The sequence below is a fragment of the Mesoplodon densirostris genome, chromosome 13, assembly GCF_025265405.1.
Source record: "Mesoplodon densirostris isolate mMesDen1 chromosome 13, mMesDen1 primary haplotype, whole genome shotgun sequence".
Lineage (NCBI taxonomy): Eukaryota > Metazoa > Chordata > Mammalia > Artiodactyla > Ziphiidae > Mesoplodon > Mesoplodon densirostris.
Window position 1 is genome coordinate 92,974,528 of NC_082673.1, and position 22,721 is coordinate 92,997,248.

The window sequence follows — 22,721 nt, forward strand, 5'->3', positions numbered from 1 at the left end:
GTTGAGAGTCCGCCTGCAATGCAGGGGACACAGGTTCATGCCCCAGTACGGGAGGATCCCACATGCCGTGGAGCGGCTAGGCCCATGAGCCATGGCCGCTGAGCCTGTGCGTCCAGAGCCTGTGCTCCACGACGGGAGAAACCACAACAGTGAGCGGCCCGCGTACCGCAAAAAAAAAAAAAAAGGACAGGTAATAAAATGAATTTAACCTAGAAGCAGCAGCTCAGTAAGGGAAATAAAATCATCAGAAGTTATCTAATCACAGCCACAGCCATCCAGGGCCCTGTCTTATCTGCTGGGGCATAAGAATGGGACCTTCCTAAACTTGAAGGGCATCCAATCAGATAAGTTGATTACGCTCACCTCTGGCTCTTGGAGGGACTGCTAGGCAGTCTACCCAGTGTATACTGACTGCAAAACACGGTCATGGTTTTGAAACACCTATGCTCCGGGAAAGATTTTTGCGGTGCATGGGGAAGGTTTCTTTTTTTTTTTTTTTTTGCCGTATGCGGGCCTCTCACTGTTGTGGCCTCTCCCGTCGCGGAGCACAGGCTCCGGATGCGCAGGCTCAGCGGCCATGGCTCACGGGCCCAGCCGCTCCGCGGCATATGGGATCCTCCCAGACCGGGGCACGAACCCGTATCCCCTGCATCGGCAGGCGGACTCTCAACCACTGCGCCACCAGGGAGGCCCGGGAAGGTTTCTTTTTGACATCAAGCAAAAAATAAGTCACCAAGCCCTTTGAGCACAGGGCTTCTTAAGAGGGACGTAGAAGGAAGGAATGGGCAGAAAACATGATCTCCTCGGAAGTGCAGGGCGTTTTTCCAAAAGAGTAGGATTTAGTCTCAGTTTAAGGAGAACACCTTTAAATAGCTGGGACAGCTCCAAACTGCAGTTTAGAGAACGAGTGCTCCAAAAGAACAGTGCTTTACAAGTCCTGGCCAGGCAGCAAGAGGATGAAGAGTTGGTTTTGCATAGTTCTGAACGCAGGAGTAAAGAAACCGAGGCATCCCTGACTAAAAGGGCCCGAGATCCTATGGCATCAGTGGGTCAGTCAGTTGCAGGGGGCAGGGGGTGTGGGGGGCGATATTTCTCTCTCAACGTCTCCCAGGGCAGCCACCCCTCCCAACCCCACCCCCCTACTCCCTTCACCCTTCCTCCCTCCACTGTTGGGTCCCCAGGGACAGCACTTCTTGAGCTGGAGCGCTCAAGCACCATCTCTGCAGTCTGGATTCTTCCTGGAGCCTGGCAAGTTCTGGGACAGGAAGCCAGGTCTGCAAGGCCACTGGGGTGCAGTCAGCCCTGGAGGTCTGGAGGGGAAATGGAGCCCTGAAGCCCACCCACGTCCTTGAAGCCGAGGGAGGAACACATCCTTCTAACAGTACTTCTCAGGGGTCAGCATGCTCCCCACCTGACGGTGATCCATACTCACTTGAGGCAACAAGGACTGCCTCTAACTGGCCCCCTCGATTGCGCCTTAAGGGTCCTCGCACATGTGTCATAGCGCAGGCCCTGGATCTCTTTAGTCAGCCTAGGCCAGTGCTGCCGGGGTCCCTCCAGTCCCATCCCCCAGCCCCTCCCTCTGGGACTGTATCTAATAGAAGAAAGAGCACAGAGGAATTGGCTAAATCAAGGGACCTGGGAGCCTGGGTATGAGTTTGAAGACCGAGAACCTAAGGCACAATTACATATTATCGGAGACTCTTGTGGGGTGTGTGGGGTGAGGTTAGGAGGCTGAGAGGCTGAGTCGACCTGGTGAGTCCAGCCCCAGGACACCACACAGCCCCGTCCCCCCTTCCCTGCCATCAGACAAGGGGTGCCGCAACTCCAGCCGGGACTCTGCACTTCCCCCTCCCTGATTCTCCTCCAGAAGAGCAGGTGGTCCCGCTCTGAGGGCAGCGGCAAGACAACGGACCAAGTCCCCCCGCACTAAGGCGCTACTGGAAGCTCTTCCTGCACAGCAGTGCTGGCTTGGAGCAAACCCGAGCACCGCCAAAGTTGGTCTCTTCCTGCAGCGGAGGGACGCAGGGTTTAAGCCAGCTGCCCTGGCTTTAAAGCAATCAGCCCCCGCTTTAGGTCAGGTGACCCGACTTTACATCACTGTGTGCCCCTCAAGCCTGCAACTTCAAAAGTTGGGAACTTCACTTTGATCCCAGCACCTCACATAGCTGAATGCACACTAGTCACCCCCAAGCCTGGCTTAGAGGCAGGATATAAGGTAAGGGGATGGGCGTGCACTCATGGTGATGAGGGTGTACTTCATGTACCAGAAGGGTCTAGGCACTCTGGGGTACAGCTAGGAGTGCACGATACAGCAGCTCCCTGGCAAAGCTGGTGAGGCCCAGGGAGAGCAGACACACCCATGCGTGCAGAGGTTCCAGGACGGGAGCTGGAGCACAGCCAGCCAGGAGGGTGTGAAAGTGGAGGATCTGAGCCTTTTGTGAAAGGCAGACACAGAGGATGGATGAGAAACAAAGACCAGATGAAATATGGATTTGAGGGCCTCCCTGGTGGCGCAGTGGTTGAGAGTCCGCCTGCCGATGCAGGGGACACGGGTTCGTGCCCCGATCCCGGAGGATCCCACATGCCGCGGAGCGGCTGGGCCCGCGAGCCATGGCCGCGGGGCCTGTGTGTCCGGAGCCTGTGCTCCGCAACGGGAGAGGCCACAGCAGTGAGAGGCCCGCGTACAGCAAAAAAAAAAAAAAAAAAAAAGAAATATGGATTTGAAAAACACACCCTGCTCTTGAAATTGGGGTTGGGGGGCACCCCAGACTTGAGACTTCTTACTCCCCAGTACCTAGTGCTTTGGCCTTTGCCCAATTACTTATAAAATTTACTGATAATATCTAACCCATAGAATACTGCATTTGTAGTGGTATTGCATGTTAATGTTTCTATAGTGGAAAAATCTTTTCTACAAGAAACATGTACACTATCTGAAATCAACTAAAACCCCTCTTTATAAAGTACTATATTGGACTTCCCTGGTGGCGCAGTGGTTAAGAATATGCCTGCCAACGCAGGGGACATGAGTTCGAGCCCTGGTCAGGGAAGATCTCACATGCTGCGGAGCAGTTATGCCCATGCGCCACAACTAGTGAACCTGCAGGCCACAACTACTGAAGCCCGTGGGCCTAGAGCCGGTGTTCCACAACAAGCGCAGCAAGAGAAGCCACTGCAATGAGAAGCCCGCGCACCACAACAAAGAGTAGCCCCCGCTCGCCGCAACTGGAGAAAGCCCGCGCACAGCAACGAAGACCCAACACAGCCAAAAATTAATTAATTAATTAATTAATTTTAAAAAGTACTATATCCTTCTATACATCTTCTCTGGGAAGCACAGAGATGGCGTGGGAGAGTGAGAAAGACCAATATTTAGTGCACATCTCTCATGCAGGTGCTCTGCTGGCTCAGATATATTTATCCCCACTTTACAAAGGAGGAAATAAGCTCAGAGAGGTTTAGTAATGTTCCCAAAGCCAAACAGCTATTGAGTGGCAGAACCAAGATCTGAACCAAGTCTGTTACCTCCAAAGCCTAAGTCCTCATCACAACAAAACTCAATTAATATTTACATTTATCGAATTACATTGCAGCCTGGGGAGTTCTTGGCACAATCCTGAATAAGAGTGAGAAAGAAAAAAATAGCATTGTTCCTACAGTCAACCAAAATTTTTGGAGCAGCGGCTAGATGCCTGGTCCTTTTTGGGGTTCAGCAGTGATCACGACAGGAAAAGTCGTGCTTTCATGAACCATGTAGTGGGGAGGAGAGACGGGTGCAACTTGGGTGAGGGATTTCACCTTGCTGGGCCTCTGTTTTCTCATCTGGAAAATGGGATGGGTGTTCCTCATTTTCTGGGATTGTCCGGCTGGACATTCTCTGATTCCATAAGAAGCATTTGTTTTCCTGTTTCTTTAAAATTCATTCAAGCCATGAGCCGTGATGCATGTTGTTAGCTGCTCCCCAAATCACTCTTCCCCACCCTTTTCCTGTGATCAGGTCTTTCCCGAAACATGACTCACAATCAGTCAAGTCACAGAACCTAAGGGGCACCCAGCAGAAAAATTCCAACCCTTGCTTCTCAGGAGCTCTGTGGTCTACCTGCCAGGTAAACTTAACTCACCTGGGACAAGGTGGCCATCCCTGGTTTCACATCAACATGATCTCAGGCACAAACCTCCTTTTTTTCCATTTGGTCTTTAAGTTACTTGTTGAAACAACTGTACAAATATGACAAAGGTATAAATCAGGCATCTTCTGCCCTCAGCGCCTACTAATACATGATGTTCTGCCACTTTAAGGATAAAGATAGAACATTTCAACATTCTGCTGCCCTCATCATTTGTCATTTTTGTTGATATTTCTATTGAATACATCTTTCAATATTTTAACAATGGAACATTTATTTAGGTTGCTCCAGACCCAGCCTTTAGTGGTAAGGGATTTGTTGTCATATTTCAATTATGTTTCCTTTAAAAACCATTATCCTATTTAAATGGATTAAGTCAATTCTATAGGCATGTATCTTATGATATTCATGAAGTTAATACATAGAGGGCAGTAGTACAAGTTGATCACACTTGAGAACCTCTAGTAGCACAGTTAAGTGTACATATTATCTATATGTAAACCAAAGTACATGCCGAGTGAGATTCTCCTACCCTTTTCACTCTGTGCCCCTCAAGCCTGTGAGAAATGGAATATTTCTTGCCATCTCAGTAAACAAAGGATATCAGTCATCAGCCCTTGCAGCCCTCCAGTGTGAGCCGCGAGCCCTGAGGATCTCAGGATATGCAAATACAGAATGCAGGCCCCAGAGCGCTGAGGTGCATATGAAAGGAAGGAATTCAGGGAGCCCAGCCTCTGGCATCTCCTCAAACAAAGAAAAGCGCTGCATTCCTCACGTTGGGAAAGCCGGTTTTCCTTAGTTAACAATCACCTGCTGATGGTCCCCATTACCTGCGCCAGAGCCCTGCCCTGTCCCCTCCCCCCGGTCCTTTAGCTCAGGGAGGAAGGAGGGCAGAGGGACTCCGCTGAATAAGGGGCCTGCGAGCCTCGGGAGGAGTTTTTAGCCGCCTTCCCCGCAGTCGCGGGGAGGCGCGCTGACGCTGCAGCCGGGCCCTGCGCCTCCCTTGCCCCGTTTCCCCTCAGGACACTCAGGCCGACCCCCTCCCCACGCCCCCCAGGCCCCGCGAGCCAGGCCGAGGGCAGGGGCGAGAGGAGGGACCGAAGTTCCCGGGACCAGACGCTGGGGGCCGCCCTTTCTGCACAGCAGCGGCGGGTGGCAGCGAACCCCTGCCCCTCAGAAGCTGGTCTTGCCCTGCCGCCAGGGCACCGTACCAGGCGGAGGGTTGGCGCCCACTTACCCGGCCCGCCGTCCGCACGACTGTCGCGGCTTCGGCCTCCGGGGCCCCTCCAGAGCCGGCAGCGTCAGTGAGGCCGCCCTCGCCGCGGGCTCCGGGACAGTTCCGTGAAGGCGGAGGGAAGAGACCCCGAGCCGGGAGCTCCAGCTCTGCGGAAACGCGGGCTCCGTTCTGGGCGCAGCGGGTGGGACCGCTCTGCCCCGAGGCCTTCTGGGAGGGACGGAGGCGCCGGGGGAGGGAGCCGCCAGGAGCGCAGGGCCCCGTCGGGGGTCCTGGAGGGGCGGCCCGGCCTGAGGGCCCCGCCCACTGTGACCGCAGCCCAGGCATTTTTCCTGGAGTCCTACACTACAAAGTTAGAAAGATACACGGTCTATAGTCAATATTCACAAATGATTGTTGCTGCTGTGCTTACTATCCTATTAAAGGTGTAAAATCTATAAAACACTTTTAAGTTCAAAATTAAATATGAATTTTTACCTTTCTAATTATGTCTCTGTTATTCACAATTGTCGTTAATGAATCAGAGACTGTGGCATCACTAGTTAAAAGTGAGCTTGTTAAAAAAATAGAACTCAGGCCCACCGGACCTACTGAATCACAATCTGAACTTTTACAATCTCCCCAGTGTACTTGTGTACCCATGAATAGTTGAAAGGTACATTTCTACCTCGACACGTCTTTTCTGTCTGAGAAATACACACATTTTATCCAATTTGATATAAATAAAACACTCAAAAATGCATATGCCTGTGTTGAAACCATCATTTTATCATTTCTTTTCCAGATAAGTATAGTCTCTATACTGGTTTTGTGGATCACATGCCACACTCTTTTCTTGTAGTTAGAAATAAGATAGAGAAACTTACTTTGTAAAAAAAAAATATATATATATATATATATACATTAGTGGGTAATTGAAGACACTCTTCTAAATTAAAACCAGTTCTCTTAACTTGCTCTTTTCTTCTTGGGTCACATTATGAACTCTTCCCGTGGCCACACGGTATGTGTACTTTTAATTTCAGGGACTGCTGACATTCCAGGATATGGCCATAGTTTTCTCTCAAGAGGACAGGCAATGCCTGGACCAAGATCAGTGGGAACTGTCCAGGTATGTGATGTTAGACAAGTATAGGAACCTGCTCTCCTTGGGTGAGGATACCTTCCTTCCAGAATTCCTTATCCAACCACAGGGTTTAGAGTCCTTCATTTGTACAATGTCTCCTGGAATCTTCTGCTTCCTACAATAGGGTTCCAGACTGCAACGTTTCAGGAAAGATTGGGAGTTTGTGGGTATAATTTATCTTATTCTTTTAACATTGCAGCCTCCCTCAGCCGCATAGCACAGGGAGACCAGCTCAGTGCTTTGTGACCACCTAGAGGGGTGGGATAGGGAGGGTGGGAGGGAGGGAGATGCAAGAGGGAAGAAATATGGGAACATATGCTTATGTATAACTGACTCACTTTGTTATAAAGCAGAAAATAACACATCATTGTAAAGGAATTATACTCCAATAAAGATGTTAAAAAATAATAAAAATAATAAAATAAAATTGCAGCCTCCCTTTTAATATACTTTGTAACTGCTTGGGCTCTGTCTATATGAACTGTGTACTATATGCTTCTGTCACAGTCCTTACAATATTTTATTGTCTTATTTTCTGTAACAATTCTCCATGGATTCTTTGGGCTTAAGGTATACTAAAAGGGAGACTGCGATTCTGGGACTTCCCTGGTGATGAAGTGGTTAAGAATTCGCCTGCCAATGCAGGGGACACGGGTTCGATCCCTGGTCTGGGAAGATCCCAGTTGCCACAGAGCAACTAAGCCAGTGGGCTACAACTTCTGAGCCTGTGTGCCACAATTACTGAAGCTGGTGCGCCTTGGGCCCGTGTGTCATTTATTTTTTGGAGAAGCAACCACCTCTGAGTGATCAAAATTTAGACCAACTAGTCAAAATGCTTTATCACCTGTTCTAAAACACTGATCAACAGAACAACTTTTACTAGGGATAACAGTGTAATTGTATTCTGCAGTTCATAGCGGCAATATGGTTTATGACCTTGATGCTGGATCACGACATTTCAATGGTATAACTGCTTTTAATTGTTCAACGATTAAAGTCTCACGTGATCTGAGTTCAGACTGGGGTCATCCTGGTTGCTTTCTGTCTATTGCAGATTTCTGCCAGTAGGAAAGGACAAGAGCATTACGGCTTACTTTACAAAATGTCTGGAAACTAAATGATGATATACTCTACATTCAATTAATTTATACATACCCTACTGTAGAACCATGTGTGTTAAGGTGGCAGAGCCCGGTAATTATGTAAAACTGAAACCTTTATCTGCACTGGTTCAAGTCCTCTTCCTAAGAATATGTTTATAATCAACATTCTTTCACAAATGACCCAATTTAATTCACCATAGCATTCCTCATATTAATTAAATGGAAAATCCTAGGCTATATACAAATCCAGAAAGGGCCAACAATCCTCAGCCCCCATGGATGATTACAAACCATTGCTGAGGCATACAAATTACTTCTTAAAGAACCACTATGTCCATCAACATCATCAATTTATATATTATTGCCCCAATGCTAACCTTAACCCTGGCTCTCAAAACATGAATTCCTCTTCCCATATCTTACCCACTAATTAATATAAATGTTGGCATATAATTTCTATTAGCCATATCACCCCTAGACATTTATTCCATTCTCAGATCTGGATGAGCTTCACATTCAAAATACTCACTCACTGGAGCCCTAGGGACAGTAGCACACACACTCTCATATGAAGTAATGTAGCAGTTATTCTACTCTCAGTCTTACTGATAAATGGATCATTTACACTTTCAACAGTAATTATTACACGAGAACGCCTATGACTAGTTTTCTCCTGACCCCTACCCAGAATTTGATTATCTCCGCGGTAGCAGAAATCCAATGAAGCCCCACTTGAGTTAACAGAAGTAGAATCAAAACCTGTATATGTCTTCAATGTAGAAAATGTAGCAGGCCCATTCACCCCGTCCTTCCTAGAGAATATGTCAATTTCCTTATAATAAACGTTTCCACAACAATCTATTTTTAGGAGCATTCAACAATCCCTAGGTGCCAGAATTATAGATTCTTTCATCTTGTGAATATAGTTTTTTTTAAAAATGATTTTTTATAGTTTTACTGCTTTTAAACAAAATGTACTCCATTGCTGTGGAATATTCCTTCATAGGAGCGTGCATGGTTCATTTCTGCATCTGCTTGTGATGGTCTTCAGGTTCTTTCAGGTTTGGCTCCTGTGGCTGCAGAGTCCATGTCCGTGTGTCCTGGTGCAGGGCTGGGGGGGTTGTGTTCAGCTGGGAGGAACACTGTGGGTCTGTGTGCACGGACTTCGCTCTCTGAGGCCCGATTGTTTCAGAAGTGGTTGCACCCCCCGCTGCGCACCAGGCTTTCCATTGCTCCACATCCTGCTGATATTTGATACTGTGTCTTCATGTCTGCCATTCTGGTAGGTGTGTGCACAGTAGTTTTCTTATGGTTTTAATCCCTCCGTTGTTAGTGAAGTTGTGCATCTTGTGTTATTCACGGACTACTTCCTGTTGTTTTTTTTAAAAAGTTTTAAAAATTGTGGTCCAATACACAAAACATAAACTTTATTATCTTAACCGTTTTTAAGTGCACATTTCAGGGTCCAGAAGTAATTCGCACTGTTGTGCAAACTTGACCGCCATCGCCCTCCAGAATTTTTTCATCCTGCAAAATTGAAACAGTCCCCATTAAACACTCAGTCGCCATTGTCCCTCCCTCAGCCCCTGGCACTCACCATCCTACGTTCTGTCTCTATGTTTCCGACTGCTCTAGGGGCCTTGTATGAATGGATCAAGCACTGTTTGTTTGTTTGTGTCTAGCTTACATCACTGAGCATTAATGCCCTCAAGGTTCATCCCTGCTGCAGCCTGTGTCAGAATTGCCTTCCCTTTTAGGCTGAATAACATTCCCTTGTATTGATGGACCATGTTTTTCTTCTCCATTCATCCATTAGTGGACACATGTACTATCTACATTCATTTCTCCTGTCATATTTGTGGAATAACGTCAGAAAGTCCTATGAATCAAAAGTCATTTGCCATTAACTTTTTCCTTAAACTTTTTATTGTGAAAAACATCAAAGCTAAGAAAAGGGAAAAATACATGTCAGCTTCACTTGTGTTCAGGACTTAATGCTTTACGGACTCACTTTATGGATTCACTTTATTCCCTGTGTGTGTGCTATGTACATGCGTGTGCATGTGCCTGTTTGCATACCTATGCTGTGCATGTGCATAGGTATGTGCACTTGCACACGTTAGTTAGTGTGCACTTGCTCACGTTAGTGTGTGCATGGGCATATGCGTGCATGTGTGTTCATATGCTAGTGTGTGAATATATTTGTGTTGTGCACCTACATATGTTTATGTGTGTGCTGTGCCCGCCTGTGTGCACAACTGTGTGTTTGCTGGAACCACTTGCAGATATATCCACACGCAGCTGCTCTAACAATCCTGCGTAGCCACGTAAAGGTCACAGATCTCAGGGATTTAAATGGATGGAGCAGGATGTCCTGACACAGAGTCTGTCTTCCAATGACTGTCACGGTCTCAGTAACATCCTTCACACCTTCTTTAAGCCCCATTCAGGGTGCAGTTTAGACCCCCATTACATTCAGTCACCTGCCCCAGGTCCCCTAAAGCTACAATGTCACAGTTGGAGAGCCCGGCCAAGGCTGGGGATGCCCCTCCTGTTGGCCTGGCCTCCAGGCCCTGCACTTGGCTCCTGTGTTCCCATCTCTCAGCCAGGCCCCGACTTGGATGGGGCCGCCACCTCTTTCCTCACAGTGTCCCATTGCCCAGTCAAGGGGGTTCATTCTCCCAAAGTCAGCATCAGGAGTGGGGGCATGACAGTCCCCACTGGGTCTCCTTCATGTGAGACCTTGTCCTTTTGAAAGAGCAGGCGCCCTGCCCTCGGGGGTGGGGGCTGGGGGGTGACATGCGGCCCACGATGGGCAGGCGGGTCAAAAGGTGGGGTGAGCCAGTGTGCAAGGAGCTCCGCGGTGGGTTCTCCTCTCCAACAGCTTCTGTGCCCCTACCTCTCCCCGTGACTCCCCTCGAAGACAGCGCGGTGCCCGGGATGGGAGCCATGGGAGCCGTCAGCCACCGCCCCCTCTACACACACCCACATGCACATGCACACACACATGCACACGCACATGCACATGCACACGCTGCAGGGAAGCAGGACCTGAGTGCAGGGCTCTCAGTGGCCCTGAGCGCCCCGCCCGGAATCGGCCAGTGGAATGGACAGACCGGATCTCCCGGCCCGGACCATGCAGGACTGTCCTGCCTGGGTTCCAGTGCGGCCGCCTCCTTCTGGAAGCTTGGGAGGCTGGAATCAGGCCACTTCTTGTCTGTCCTGGCAGCAGATGGGGCTGCACTCTCAGAAGTTCGTGGCTCACCCATGGATCCTGACCATCAGGTGGCCAGAGATATTGGTAACATTTTGGTTTTGCCTGTTGAAATGTTTAATGACAAAGATTTTGTTCAGTTTCCTGATGTGGGTGTCCAAAGATAAGAGACCCATGTGTGTGATCTGTACCTCCTATGAGATCAGCCCTAAGCTAGTTTAAACATGGTCAAGTTCTGTCTACACAGTAGATTTAGACCTCTGCATGTCCTTTCTACTGATTATGTTCAGAGCTGACCATGTGTTGTCTATAAGAAGAAGATTTAGGCCTGACCATGTTCTGTGTACGCTAGGACTATGGGAACCTGGGTAGAAACCCAGCCTGGCCTCAGGAGTGGGAAGCTCCGTGCCTGCATCTGAAGGTGAGTGCTTAAATGTCTGGGGTCTGGAACTGAGGTGGGCTTCTCTAAGTAACAGCCTCTCTTCTGAGTGTGGTTACTTGGTCCTCCCAAGGGTCAGTGCTGTGGTCGGGGCCTTAGTCTTAATCCCTGTAAGGTTCACCTTCCCTGGGGCTCGTGGAGAATCCACAGGAGGGCTACCTGGCAATAATTCCAATTCACCAGCATGTGCATGGTGCGTAGGGAGGCAGGTTTAGCTGGTGAATTGATTGCAGGGCACGCAGATCGGGCAAAAGCCCGATGGGTAACAGCTGAGGCTGCTGCTGAGCTCTCCTTCCATTCTACCGTCCCTACTCAGAAGCGTCCAGAGCTGCCCCTCTGCTTTCAGCCCTGCTGTCCTGTGAGTTATCTCAACAAGCGTGTGAGACAAGAAAGGACTGAGCCTGCCAGAACCAAGTAGTGTGTTCAACTTTAGCATGAAAGCTTTAAAAACAGGTAAAATCAACAGAATCAAACTGAAAAGAGGAGGACTTCTCTGGTACAAGTGTGGGGAGAGGAGACCCACCTGCCACATTTTCCCATCCCAGGAGGCCCCAGGAACACAGCTTGTTTCCACATGAGGGGATCCACCAGCAGAGCCATGGTGTCCTGACCAAGGGGACATGTCACCCCAGGTGCAGGGTCTGGGGAGGTGAGGTCACCCTGGAGACTGTGCACGTGTGACCCCAGTTGGGGGAGTCTGGGGAGGGCGGTTCACCCTGGGACTGTGGACATGTGACTCAGGTGGAGAGGTCTGGGTAGGAGGGGTCACCTGTTGAGAGAGAACGTGTGACTTTAGGCGCAGGGTCTAGGGAGGTGGGGTCACCGTGGTGAGTGTGGACGTGCGACCCCAGGTAAAGGGTGTGGGGACTGTGTGGCTCTCACCACATCTGCATGGGTCAGGATCACATGTACGGGGAGAGCCCATATGTGCTCTTTGCCTGCAGTGTGTCTTTTCCCCTTTGAGATTTCCAACCTCTGCATTAAGGGTGTTGACCTGATTAACCTGTGGTACCTTTTCTTCTCTTAGTCTTCTCACATTCATGTGAGGTCAGGCATGTTTGAGTGGGTTGCTGCTCTGTGTTCTGGTGAGTGACAATGCTTGGTAGTATCATATTAATAACATATCATATCATATGTCTAATCTATGGGGGTCACCACTGCCTGGGTCCCCCTGGACAGAGGTCAGGTGAGCACAGACTAACCCCCCCTAAGAATGGCCTCCCATGTGCCATGTGAGGGTACCGTGATGGCCCCTAAGGTAGGGGACTGTGTCTGGGCCTCCGACATCTGTGATGAAGGGGAGTCGAAATGGAATCACAGCGAACAAGACATTATTTTAAGAATTTATTTTAAGTGAAATAAAACACATGTCACATACCCTTTACCATCTTCACCATTTTAAGTGCACGTTTCTGAGGCATCAGATCTATTCACTTTCTCGTGGAGCCATCACCACCATTCCTAGAACTTTTCATCTTGCAAAACCAAAATTCCACAACCACGAACGTCTCACTCCCCATTCTCTCCCACTGCCCCTGGCACCGATATCCACTTCAGTCCCTGAGTTGTGGACTCCAGGGCACCCACTGGAGTGGAATCCTGCCGTGTTTGCTGAGGGGTCACTTTGGAAGAGCTGACTTTCAGCCTGAAGCTCTGCCTGTTTGCATCTGAAGAATCTGCATTTAAGGAGAGGGTGTATGAGGAAGGGGCTGTATGAGGGACAAAGGTGTCTGGGGTGCAGATGAGCCAGGACCTGACCAGCTGCCTTTTGGGTCCTCTGGATCCATCTCTTGGTCTGTGCCTCATCTGCATCATCACTGTTCCCGCTGGCACCCCTGGGGTGTTGTCTGAGTGAGATTCCCCTGGTGCCCCTGCTCTCCTCCCCTCCTCCTGCTGGTTGGGGAGGAAACTGCTTGCTGTGGGGTCTGTACTCCTGAGGCAGGAAGGACCCTGCAGCGTGGACCTGCAGAGTGTGGGTGTGGCCCCAAGAGCAGGGGACCCACATAGGACACAGCATTGGGGCGTGACAAGTGCTGGGGCTGCCCCATCACCGACAGGGAATGTTGCCAAGATGCTGCTCGGGGGGGCGTGGTGGGTGGCCTGGGACCCCAGAGGCCCCATTCCTATCCTGGAGCTTGGAGGGTGCATCCCCATGGGCTCCAGATTCACCCCATATCTCAGCCATATCCCTCTGTCCTGTCTTTGAACTCAGGAAAACGACCTCTACTGATCATTGTCCACAACATAGGCCTGGTCCTGTCGGTATTAGGATTCTTTAATTTAGGCGTCCTGGGAGAGCAGCTCTTTTTAGGCCTGAGAAGGAACAGCTCAGGAGTGTACAACAATTTCAGATGAAACTAATATTCAATGACTATCTCTATAGTGCTAGGTTGTTGACTTCTATTAATCACTATTCTCCTGGTTTTAGCTCTGATGTGGGGATTACAGAGCAGTCAACATTTAAATCTTCATAATCTGTGTATTTGTAGCATCAGTATCATTACTGACCCATAGTTTTTATGCTTTGGGAAGAGTAATTGATTTCATGTATCATGTAAAGAATTCACAATGATGATAGAGCAGCTAAGATTACAGTAATGGCTGGTAAAATGTTCAAATTTTCTCTACCTGTGCATCTATTGTACACATATGAGTTAGTTTAATTGTCAATATTAGTGAAATAATATAGAGGACTAGAGAACTTCTTTTAAAAATCACTATTAATGTGTGTGATGAAAATGTAAATGTTCTTCCATAATCGGTGACGTTGTATCTTGAGAGCCTAGATGAAATTGATATGCCTTCGTGATATACACTATTTTAGCCTATAATTTCACTTTGAAAATTTTACATCACTTTTTACTTTTATCTCATTTATTGAGAAAGACATAATTGTTATGCTGTTGGCTTCAAACTGCTTGAAAAGGACTTGAGTCCTACCTTATTTTACATTTACATAGGTAGGACTTCAAATATAGGATATGGTGGAGGGCATCCGTGCAACCATTCTAGGTTAGGAGCAGCAGTTTCCACTGCTGAGACTTCTCGTTTGGACACGAATGGTTTTCACAGTATGAAGATTATTAGCATTACTGCTGCTACTGAGACGAATGAGCCTAAAGACAAAATATTTCATGTTGTGTGTGCCTCAGAGGAATGTAGTAACCTCCCTGAGAGGCCAAGAAAGTGCTGCAGGAAGTCATATTTACTACTACAAATATACCTGTGAAGTGAGTTTTGCTACTGCTGAGTTAACTGTGTAAGCTGAGAATAGTGGGAATCAGTGTAGGAAGCCTCCTATAATAGTGAAGACTGCTCCCATGGACACTACGTCATGGAAGTGTGCTACTACGTAGTATGTATCCTGGAGGACAATGTCTGGGGATGAGTTGGCTAAGATGATTCCTGTCAAACCACCTACTGTAAAAAGGAAAATAAAGCCTAAAACTCATAATAGAGTGGGATCTCATATAATATTACCTCCGTGAAGAGTTGCTAATCAGGGACTTCCCTGGTGATGCAGTGGTAAAGAATTGGCCTGCCAATATAGGTGAAACGGGTTTGATCCCCGGTCCAGGAAGATTCCACATGCCGCGGAGCAAAAAGCCCGTGCGCCACAACTACTGAGCCTGCCCTCTAGAGCCCGTGAGCCACAACTACTGAAGGCCACATGCCTAGAGCCTGTGCTCTGCAACAAGAGAAGCCACCACCATGAGAAGCCTGTGCATGGCGACGAAGAGTAGCTCCCGCTCACCGCAACGAGAGAAAGCCGGTGCGCAGCAACGAAGACCCAACGCAGCCAAAAATAAAAAAATTAAAAAATTAAATAAAGAGTTTCTAATTGGCTAGATACTTTTACTCCTGTAGGGATAGAAGTAATTATGGTAGCTGATGCAAAGTATGCTACTGAGTCGACAGCTATCCTTATGGTAAATATAAGATGGGCCCACAAGAGAAATCCTAAAAGGCCAGTGGACATGACTCATAATATTCCCAAATAGCTGAAAGGCAGTTTTTGTCCTAAATCGTATGTAATGATATGTGAAATTATAACAAACCCTGGTAGGCCATGAATACACACTTCAGGGTGACCAAAGAATCAAACTAGGTGTTGCTATAGGATTCGGTTTCCTCCTGCAGGGTCAAAGAATGTAGTGTTGAGATTTCTATCTCTTAACAGTCTGGCAATTCTGGCTGCTTGGACTGAGAGTGGTAATTATAGTAATATGGCTATAGTTAGGGAAGACTAAACAAATAATGGTGTTTGGTATTGGGATTTGACTGCTGGTTTTGGATTAAAGACTATAGTAATACAAGAAATAGCACGAAGAATTGAAGAGACACCTGCTAAAGGTAAGGAGGAAATGGTTAGGCCGACAGAGGCTCCTGCGTGGGCCAGATTGCAGGCTAGAGCTGAATATACAGTTCCACTTTTATCAGAACCAGCTTCTACTATTGGTAATATGAGTAGGAGTAAGAATGGTGGGGGAAGTAGTCAAAAGTTTACATGATTTATTTGGGGAAATGCTACCTCAGGTGTCCCAGTTATTAGTGGCCCAAGTCAGTTTCTGAACCCTGCAGTATAATGGGTACAACTATAAAGAAAATTATTACAAGTGCAGGGACTGTTATGACTACGTTAAAGATTTGGGCATTTCCAAGTAGCGCTCCAGGTTAGCATAGCTCAGCCAGGATTAATATACTCAAGGCGCTGCCTGCTACTCCAGCTCAAGCACCAAATAGTAAGTATAAAACACCGATATCTTTGTGATTTGTTGAAAATAATCAGCAGTGTATGAACAGAGGTAAAATGACTTGAGCTCGCATTAGACTGTAAACGTAAAGACAGAGATGGAGCCCTCTGCTCTTGTCCCGTTTAACTGTGGATCTAGATGGGGTCAATGCAGGTTTCATCACAGCTCCTGAACGAATTTTGTAACAGTTTCTCCTTGGTTTTTTTTTTTTTTTTGTAATTTATTTTTATAATGGGGTATAGCTGATTTTCAATGCTGTCTTTCTTGCTGCTGCACATCCACTTGATTCACTTACAGAGAGACATCCATAAATTCTTTTTCAGATTCTTACCAGTCGTATATATTCTTTTATGGTGACTAGAGTGTGCCCAGTCTAGTTTTTTGAGCTATAGAGTAGGTCTTGTCAATTACCTATTTGGTCTTTGGAACCCTATCTGTGCTAATTTCAACCCTCTGGTTTATGCCTCACCCCACCCCACCTTTCCCCTTTAGCAGCCTTAAGTTTGTTTTCTAAATGTGTGACTCTCTTTTGTAATTTAGTTCATGTGTAGCCATTTTTAGATTCCACCTATAAGTGATATCTTATGCTAAGTGTCTTTTTGTGTCTGACTTATGTCACTTAGAATGATTGTACCTAAGTTAACCTGAGTTGCTGCAACTGGCCTTATTTCATTGATCTCATGGCTGAGTAATATTCCATTGTACATAAGTACCATATCATCTTTATCCATTTTTTCCTTCCAAGGACATTTATATTGTTTCCAAGTCGATGCTCCTGCAAAAGGGCTGCACTAATAGTTGAAGTGCCTGTGTCCTATGGGTTTATGGTTCTCCCGAGATACACACCCAGGAGTGGAAGTGCTGTATGCTCTGTAGCTCTATTTTTTTAAATTAATTAATTTTCTTGGCCTGTGTTGGGTCTTTGTTATTGCACGTGGGCTTTCTGTAGTTGCAGCAAGTTGGGGCTACTCTTCGTTGAAGTGCATGGGCTTCTCATTTCAGTGGCTTCTCTTCTTGCAGAGCATGGGCTCTAGGCTTCGGGCTTCAGTAGTTGTGGCTCACGGGCTCTAGAGCACAGGCTCAGTAGTTGTGGTGCACGGGCTTAGTTGCTCCGCAGCATGTGTTATCTTTCTGGACCAGGGCTCGAACCCATGTCCTCTGCATTGGCAGTTGGATTCTTAACCACCGCGCCCCCAGGCAAGTCCCTATAGCTCTGTCTGTATTTCTGGCATGGTATGACATGGCTGTTTTGATAAGTACTTTATTTTCTAGTAAATTTCAAGTGTATAAAAAACTTTAAATAGCAGTATAAAGTTTTCCACATTCACAAAATACTCCAGTTTGTTTTATCCTGTGAGAGTAGGAGGGCCACTCTCCCAGGGAACGAGCACATAACCCCCAAATGAGGAATAATTATGGTTTCCACATTATAATCCTATCTACAGACCTGCTTCAACTTTCACCAGCTGCCCCAGCTTTGTGGAAATGTATTTTTCTATTTGAATCCAGTTTTCTTTTCTTGGAACCATCACTGGGGCTTTTCCTCACTTAAAAAACCTTGCTGGGTTTAAAGTGTACAAGATGAGCATGATCTGGGTGGTTTTTCTGTATGGCTTCTTTCACTTAGGATGTTTTCAGTGTTTATCCACATTGTAACATTGATCATTATTTCATTCATTTTTTCCATTGTGATTAAAAACACATAACATTTACCATTTAAATCATTTTTTAAAAACTTTTTAAAAAATTATTTTATTTTATTTTCTATTTTTTGGCTGTGTCGGGTCTTTGTTGCTGCACGCAGGCTTTCTCTAGTTGCGGCGAGCGGGGCTACTCTTCGTTGCTGTGTACAGGCTTCGCATTGCGGTGGCTTCTCTTGTTACGGAGCACGGGCTCTAGGCACACAGGTTTCAGTAGTTGTGGCACAAGGGCTCAGTAGCTGTGGCTCACGGGCTTAGTTGCTCTGCAGCATGTGGGATCTTCCAGGACCAGCGCTTGAACTCGTGTCCCCTGCATTGGCAGGCAGATTCTTAACCACTGTGCCATGGGGAAAGCCCCATTTAAACCATTTGTAAGTACACAGTTCTGTGGCATTAACTACATTCACATTGTTGTAAAAATATCCTCACCATCCATCTCCAGAGCTTTATTTTCCCCATGTGAAACCGTAACCATTAAACACGAACTCATCTCAACCCCTGGCAACCTTATTCTACTTTGTCTTTGAGTTTGACTTATGTGGATACCTCATACTAGTGGAATCATAGAACATTTGTCCTTTTTGTGTCTGGCTGGTTTCACTTAGCATAATGACTTCAAGGTTCATCCACATTGTAGCATGTGTGAGAATTACCTTAGTTTTAAAGGTTGAGTCATATTCCATTGTGTATATACTACACTGTACTTATCCATTCATCTGTTGAAGGATGTGTTGTGTTGCTTCCACCTTTTGGCTATTGTGAATAACGTTGCTATGAATATGGGGTACAAATGTCTGTTCCAGCCCTTGCTTTCTAATATTCTGGGTGTACACCCTGGAGTGGAATCAAGGGATCACATCCATGTTTTTTAGGAGCCACCATACAGTTTTCCACAGCGGCTGTATAATTTTACTTTATTCCTTTATATGACAGAATAATGTAGCTTATGAATCTACCTTATTTTGCTTACCCGTTTACCTGCTGATGGACATTTAAATCTTTTCTACCCTGGGCTATTGTGAACAGTGCTGCTATGAATAATTGGTGTCCAAGTTTTTGTTTGAATGCCTGTTTTCCATTTTTTTGGTATATATCTAGGAGTGGAGTTGTTGAACCACATGGTAATTATATTTTATATTTTTAAGTAAATGGTAAAGGTTTGTACGCATAGACTGCACCATTGTGCATCTCCACAAGTAACTTTTAAGGGTTCCAATTTCTCTGCATTGCTGCCATTTGTTATTTTTATTTATATATTTTAAAATTGATTTTAAAGTTTATTTTTATTCTAGTGTGTGTGAAGGGGCATCACACTGTGGCTTTCATTTACATTTTCATCATGACTACTGACGTTTGACATCTTTCCATGTCCTTGTTGACCATTTGTATGTCTTGCCTGGAGAGCAGTCCATGCAGCCATTTGTCTGTTTCAAAAATGTTGTTGTCTTTGTGTTGATGAGTTGGAAAAGTCCTGGGTATATTCTAGGTAAAGAGTCTTATCAGATATAGAATGTGCCAATATTGTCTTCCATTCTGTGGACTGTCTTCTTCCTTTCTGGATAGCCTCTTTTGATGCACAAAGGTTTGTAATTTTGAGGAAATCCAATTTATCTATTTTTTTCTTTCATTTCTTATGCTTTACTGTCAAATCTAAGAAACCATTGCTAAATTCATGGTCAGGAAGATTTAATTCCTTGGTTTATTTGAGAGTTCATACAGTCATCCCTCGGTACCCACTAGGCCAGGCTTTAGGCCTAGGTTTGAGTCAGTGTGAGGGTTCAGGGGTCACAGTTTAGGGTTAGGGGTCATTGTTGGAGCATCCTGGTAGAGGGCTGTGGCTAAAGGGTCGGGGGTTAGAGTTTAGGGGTCGGGGCAAGGGTCTAGGGGTCTGGGGCTAGGGTTGTTAGGGGGTTATGGTTAGAGGTTAGGGTTCTTAGGGTAAAGGTTAGAGTTAGGTTTAAGCACAATTGGCCCTCATTGCCCTCCCCTCTCTTTCTCTCTGAAGCCTCCAGAATGGATAGGACTTGCCCAGGGTCAAACAGGAGTCAGGGAGCTGAGGTCAATAACTGGTTTTCTGGCATCCCTTCCCCCAGTCCTGGGCTCTGAGAGAAGAATGAAATGTCTGTTCTTGTCTCGGACTGTTTCTTATCCAACTCAACCTCTGTCAAGGATTGGGGAGGGTGTCAGAAGTCATGCATGGTTTCCTTCTGCCCTCCTACCTGGGAAGGGTGATGCTGGCCCTACTCTGCCTGGGCAGCCCCAGGTTCCAGCACAGCCAAGACAGGAGGGCACTCAGCGGACACGTGTGGATTTATACAGGACTGGGGGTAGTGACCTGCCAGCCCCCAGATGCCGCCTTCTTAAGGGCTGGTGGGGCCCTCCTCGCCCTGGAGGCATCCTTTGTTCCATCTGAGTGGGCATGAATAGATGATCAAGTCTCAGGCAGGACAGCCTTTGACCTCTGACTATCCAGGCAGGCATCTGTGGTCCTCTAGCTCAGTCCAGCCTGGGCATTGTCAGGCCTTCATGTACAGTTACGGAGCTGACCATGATGCTGGGCAATTCAAGAGCTACCTGGGCAGTGTAGACATTTCTTTGAGAAGTTTCAACTACTAACATGCATGTGGCTGAGAAAAAGGCCTCCTGCTCACAGCCTCATAGGCTGCCAAGAGAAGTAATAATCCTCTAAACATTGGAGTGTGTCCCTGACACAACACCCATACAGTAGACCATGGCCCTGCAATCCTTTGTCCTTTCAGTCGTTAGAAACTTTTGACATGCATATTCATTAAGAATCAAAGATATGGAAGCACCTGGACCGCCCAGTGGGAGGTTTACAGTGACACTGCCATTGTCTTGGAGAGCCATATGCATCCATGTGGCCTCTGGAAGCCTGACAATTATGGGTTCCATGGCATGGAATAATTCTTGAGCCTCCCGTTACTTCATTGCACAAGAGTTTCCTTACCACCCTAGCATTTGGTTTCTTCCCTTAGAAAAGGAGAGAGAAGAAACTGGAAAAGGAGCAGTATTGTTTTTCAGGGATGGGTAGTTAATATGGCCAGGGAGATGGCATAACTCACGGGATCCCACATCTCAGGGGCAGGAATGAGGCCTGTGGGTCTTCTGAGGGCACATGGGCTGTCCTGGGCCAGCCTCTGAGATGTGAGGACCTGATGCCCAAGGAAAGAGACTTGAGTTTACCACCACCAATGATCCTGACTTTTCAGCAAGTGAAAGAACTTCTTGCAGTCTTGGGAGGGACAGTAAGAGCACTGGATACATAGCTGCAGCCCCTGACCCTAAGTGAACCCCTTTCTTCCTTTTGTGTCAGATTCTGTGCTGTGCAGTGAGCTGTCATTGACTTAGAATCTGTTGCTTTCTCCCAGCCAACATCTGTTCTCAGGCCCAAGTGCCTCAGTTTTCCTTTGGGAATTACATCTCACCTGCTTCCAGTCCAAACAGTTGCAGAAGGATGACCCCATGTTCCACCCAGCTCGAAGAAGGGTTTACAACCCACATCTAGCCAGTCCCATTTTCCATCTTCTGGTGTTGGGTCAAGGATGAGAATGCAAACCAAGCCAGATCAAAGGCATTTAAAACCATGACGTTTTGGAATCCAAGAAAAGGAGAAACTCTTTCTCGGAAAATGGATGGTGAGTGGTTGTCAGCCTAGAACTGCTGTTGGCCCAAGGGCAGTGAGAGAGCCTGTGCCTGTGAACGGGGTCCCCCAAAGGCACTGAGTGGGACAAAGGTTTGGAGGGAAGCAAGATCACACTGAGACAGTGTGAGCCGCTGGAACTGCCAGGTCCAAACCCATTCTTCAACTTGTCACTTGCAAGTATTAATGTATTTCTACCCTTACAATAAATACTAATTTATTTTACTTCCGTGTGTCCAGTCGCTGGGAAAAGAAAAAGTCCTAGTTGATACATCTGAGTCAATAATCCCTGATCCTTCCTCAGGTGTCCTCACTGGGTAGGCGTGGCTGGGGGAGGTGAAGACACTGAGTGGGGTCATATACTAGGGGAGCTGCCAGACATCTCTGTCCCTGCTCCTTCCCTGTCCCAGGAGAGGGAAACCCTGGAACAGTGATAGGATAACCAGTAGAGGAAGAGGTTCCTCAGTGATTAATTGGCCTTTTTGTGTTTTCCTTAATTTACGGACCATTTTGGTAATGTGTTTTTACAAAGAAATCCCCCTTTTCCTCTAGGTTTCCAGTTTGTTACAGTAGGTTTCTCTTATTTGACGTTTACTTTTTCCTGTCTAATTTTCTACAGAATCATGACAAATAATGAACAAATACTGATACTTTACTATTAACTGAAGTCCCTATTCACTTTCCCTTTGTTATACCTTTCCTTGTTCCAGGGTCTCAAAGGACATGGGGTCATCATGTCTGTTTAGTCTCTTCTGGGCTCTGACAGTTGCTCAGACTCTCCTTGTTTCCATGACCTTGACAGTGTGGAGGAGGACTGGTCAGGTATTTTATAGACTGCCGGGCACTGGGATTTGCTTGGTGTTTTTGTCGTGGTTAGACTTGGCTTTGAAAAAGCAGATCACAGAGGTGAAGTGCTTCCTCTTCACTATATATCAAGAGGACAGGCTCTTAAGGAAACTTCTCACTTATATTCTTAACTTTGGTCACCTAGCTGAAGTAGTGTTTGTCAAGTTTTCCCACAGGTTAATTTTTTTCCCATGTCCATCCTGTGTGTCTTATTTAGGAGGAAGTCATAATGCAGAAGCCACACTTGAGGAGAGAGATGTTACAGCTGAGTGTCTATATGAATTGTTTAGAAGCTTTGTGCATAGGAGATTTCTATTTAACACCATTCATCGAAAACTATGTAATTTATTTTTACCAGTTTGGACACGTGAATGATTACTGTAAACTTTTGTTTATAATCCAGCACTACATTATTAGACTGCTTAGTTCATTCTTGCTTTGGCTATTGAGAGCTTTTTCCATTTGCCCCTGTTTTCATTTTACATAATTTTCCTTTTGTGGGTTTTTAAAATTT

The 22,721-nt window shown here is 46.6% G+C and overlaps 1 long non-coding RNA gene across 2 annotated transcripts in view; it reads right to left on the minus strand.

Moving 5' to 3' along the window:
- The window catches only part of LOC132500911 (uncharacterized), a 55,956-nt gene extending 50,423 nt beyond the window's left edge, over window positions 1-5,533 (minus strand). Inside the window, exons 1-2 of one of the 2 annotated variants that reach the window (XR_009534094.1) lie at window positions 5,368-5,533; window positions 4,125-4,221 (exon numbers count right to left, since the gene is read on the minus strand). This is a non-coding gene — a long non-coding RNA (uncharacterized LOC132500911). The remainder of the gene's footprint in view (window positions 1-4,124; window positions 4,222-5,367) is intronic. The other variant, XR_009534093.1, reaches the window with a different exon arrangement.
- Between the last annotated feature and the right edge of the window lie 17,188 nt (window positions 5,534-22,721).